Genomic DNA, 4,537 nt, shown 5'->3' on the forward strand with positions numbered 1-4,537 from the left:
CGCGGCGGGCCCGCCTCCCCCGGCGGAGGAAGGGTGCGGCCGCCGCCCCGCCCCGCCCCCGGGCTCCGCCCCGCCTCCCGCTGGAGGCTCCTGGGCCCGCTCTAACCCTGGAGGGTGCGGGCCCGAGCGGACCGTCTGTGAATTGTGCAGAAACCTGCCCTGGCGCCCGCTGCGGAGTTTTAGGGCTCAGTTTTCAGAGTTCCTTGCGTGACATCCCAGGAAGGCTAAGGCCCTTCAGTTCAGTTCAGTCGCTCCGTCGTGTCCGACTCTTTGTGACCCATGGACTGCAGCGCGCCAGGCTTCCCTATCCATCACCAACTCTTGGAGCCTGCTCAAACGCCTGTCCATCCAGTTGGTGATACCATCCAACCATCTCATCCTCTGTCGTCCCCTTCTGCTGTCAATCTTCAGCAACCCCCTTACTTATTAAAAAAATAGTAAAAATAAAAAAATAATAAAAATCAATTCATCTTTCATTTTCCTTTTTGTTTATAACAATAACAAATTGGCAGTTTGGTTGCTTAAATAGACTGACTTCTCACATTTCAGTACAAAGAGCATGTAAAACAGTCTCTCGGAGAAGACTCTTTGAGAGTCCCTTGGACTGCAAGGAGATCCAACCAGTCCATCCTAAAGGAGATGGACTGGGTGTTCATTGGAAGGACTGATGTTGAAGCTGAAACTCCAATACTTTGGCCACTTGATGCGAAAAGCTGACTCATTTGAAAAGACCCTGATGCTAGGAAAAATTGAAGGCAGGAGGAAAAGGGGACGACAGAGGATGAGATGGCTGGATGGCATCGCCAACTCAATGGACATGAGTTTGGGTGAACTCCAGGAGTTGGTGATGGACAGGGAGGCCTGGTGTGCTGCAATTCATGGGGTTGCAGAGTCGGACACGACCGAGCGACTGAACTGAAAACATTGTCTCACGAATATAACATACCGCTTGAAATTAGCTTGTGTTCAGTTCAGTTCAGTCGCTCGGTCGTGTCCGACTCTTTGCGACCCCATGAATCACAGCACGCCAGGCCATCCTGTTCATCACCATCTCCCGGAGTTCACTCAGGCTCATGTCCATCGAGTCCGTGATGCCATCCAGCCATCTCATCCTCTGTCGTCCCCTTCTGCTCCTGCCCCCAATCCCTCCCAACATCAGAGTCTTTTCCAATGAGTCAACTCTTCTCATGAGGTGGCCAAAGTATTGGAGTTTCAGCTTTAGTATCATTCCTTCCAATGGCAGAGTAACCAGAGATCAAATTGTCAGCATCTGCTGGATCATGGAAAAAGCAAGAGAGTTCCAGAAAAACATCTATTTCTGCTGTATTGACTATGCCAAAGCCTTTGACTGTGTGGATCACAATAAACTGTGGAAAATTCTGAAAGAGATGGGAATACCAGAACACCTGACCTGCCTCTTGAGAAATCTGTATGCAAGTCAGGAAGCAACAGTTAGAACTGGACATGGAACAACAGACTGGTTCCAAATAGGAAAAGGAGTTCATCAAGGCTGTATATTGTCACCCTGCTTATTTAACTTCTATGCAGAGTACATCATGAGAAACGCTGGACTGGAAGAAACACAAGCTGGAATCAAGATTGCCAGGAGAAATATCAATAACCTCTGATATGCAGATGACACCACCCTTATGGCAGAAAGTGAAGAGGAACTAAAAAGCCTCTTGATGAAAGTGAAAGAGGAGAGCGAAAAAGTTGGCGTAAAGCTCAACATCCAGAAAACGAAGATCATGGCATCCGGTCCCATCACTTCATGGGAAATAGATGGGGAAACAGTGGAAACAGTGTCAGACTTTATTTTGGGGGGCTCCAGAATCACTGCAGATGGTGACTGCTGCCATGAAATTAAAAGACGCTTACTCCTTGGAAGAAAAGTTATGACCAACCTAGGTAGCATATTCAAAAGCAGAGACATTACTTTGCCATCTAGTCAAGGCTATGGTTTTTCCAGTAGTCATGTATGGATGTGAGAGTGGACTGTGAAGAAGGCTGAGCGCCGAAGAATTGATGCTTTTGAACTGTGGTGTTGGAGAAGACTCTTGAGAGTCCCTTGGACTGCAACCAGTCCATTCTGAAGGAGATCAACCCTGGGATTTCTTTGGAAGGAATGATGCTAAAGCTGAAACTCCAGTACTTTGTGTGTGTGTGTGTGTGTGTGTGTGTGTGTGTGTGTGTGTGTGTAAAAAGATACAGAGAACAGATTGGTGGTTGCTGGAGACAGGGTGGGGAGACGAGGGAACTGGGTGAAGGCGGTCAAAAGGTGCAAACCTCCAGTTATAAGTTCTGAGGATGTTATGGTGACTAAAGTTAACAATACTGTAACCTATATTTGAGAACTGCTGACAGCAGATCTTAGAAGTTCTCATCATTTAAACAAAAGTGTGCAACTGTGAGGAAGTGGATGTTAAATAAATTGATATTTACAATATATACATATATCAAATCCCTATGTTGTACCCCTAAAACAAGCACAATGTTATATGTCAATCATATCTCAATAAAACTGGAAAAATATCTTGAGTGGTTTTAATAGCAATAATGAGTAGAGTACTCCTAGTCTGAAACACCGTTAAACTGTACTTTTTTTTTTTTTTTTTAAGGCACAGATCCTCTTCAGGCCTTGGAAACCCATTAATGTGATTCACTATTTCACACTGAACATTCAGTAGAACAAGAGCTCATTTCCTCTTTTCTAATTTTGGGCTTCTGCTAAGGTACCCAATTGTGACAGAAATCATCCTCTAAAAATAGTTTAGCCTCATTTTCCCCAAAGGTCTGAGTAGAACTCACTAGGATTTCCCCGGCTTCAAAGTAAAGTTAAACCAACTGCCTTCAAACCCCTGGTGCCATGTGTACACCCAAATATTGCTTTTTGCAAATTCAGAAATCTTATAAAAAAACTCTTGAGTTCAGAAATCTCCTTGTAAGGGGCTCTTGGGGAGGATGATTTTTACAAACAAACTGTTATTACTTGAACTCCTACCTTGTCTGACCCTGAAGACTACCTCCAGAGAAACAGCAGAGACCCTGACCCCACTTGCCCCTTGCACATTTTTTCCTAACCATCAGTTCAGTTCAGTCGCTCAGCTGCGTCTGACTCTTTGCGACCCCATGAATCACAGCACGCCAGGCCTCCCTGTCCATCACCAACTCCCAGAGTTCATATTTATTTCTATTTAGTCTAATTTTGTATGGCATTATGAAATGTGGCTAAAAGAAACAGGTATATTCTCAAATGACAGAAATGTTTTCCTACATCTGTATCAAGTAGAGGAATAAAAGAACAGGAAACAAGTGTGTATTAAATTAATATTTTAAGTGCTATTCATGTAGAATATTCCTAATAAATATCTTTAGCTTCTTATTAAGGAAGCTATATCAAAACACCACATTCTGCTTTAAAGGATAGCAATAAATATTTTCCTAGAGATAACAGAATCTTAGAAGGTGACCATTTTATCACTGAGGGCCTATGATGAAATTCAGCTAAACCTCCCCAAACTTTTCTCTCTTATGAAAACCTCTCATATGGAAATAGATAAGCTTTGTGATGACAGCGGCAATGAAGGGGCAGGAAAGATACTAAAGAACTGTGGAGAAAGAAATACAAGAAGACAGAGTAAGGAGAGTGGTCAGATTTGGGAAAACTCATGGGTTCTTTCACATCATTATGGAATACTGCTTCCTTTCCATGAGAAGCAGATGGGATTAACACGCTGTGATTAGTGCAGTCTATTGTGCTTAAATTACATCAGCATTTGTGGTGCCTTCCTAGAAGACAATGAGACTGATTAAACAAACCAAACCAATACCAAGTCCATATAAACAGGACTCCTGCAGAATCTTCTGCTCAAAGCTTTCTGGGATATTACACAGGTTTGCTTTCTATCTTTCTGTTAGATAACAAAGAATATGGTTGCCTATCAGTGGATTAGTGAGGTGACAAAGTTGTAGTCGGAGGTTGCCATTATACTTGCCCAGGTGATGTAAGACAATTAATTGTACATGGATTTCAACACCAGCCAATACATTTCTACCCCAAAAGAGATGCTTGAAAAAGGACAAAATTCATTGTCTATTTGAAGAAATTGCCCAATTGTATTGCCTACAGATTTCAGCTATGGATTTCCAGTAAACACTCTGTGGCAAACTCTAAGATGAACGAAGCACTGCCTGTCTGGATCTCATAGATAAGGAAGAAGTTGGAACTCTCAGCAGAACGCTAGTGGTGTGGGTAATATGTAAATATTTAATGCTGTAAAGGCAGATTCCCAGGGCATACCCTCCTGAGACTGAGTCAGTCCATTTGGCATAGAGACCCAAATGTCTCTTCTTAATATTTAACCCAAGTGATTAAAAAATATTAGGACTATGAGTCTTACAAGTTTCATGCTTGACTGGAAGTAGAATTTTGGGCAAGTTTGTACTCATAACTAAAATACTGTGTGTGCATTTTATGTAATTCATATTGCTAGAATATGACATCTACTTTTTTTTTTCAAAAACCAATGCATAATAA

Source organism: Capra hircus, chromosome 2 (genome assembly GCF_001704415.2).
Source record: "Capra hircus breed San Clemente chromosome 2, ASM170441v1, whole genome shotgun sequence".
Taxonomy (NCBI): Eukaryota; Metazoa; Chordata; class Mammalia; order Artiodactyla; family Bovidae; genus Capra; species Capra hircus.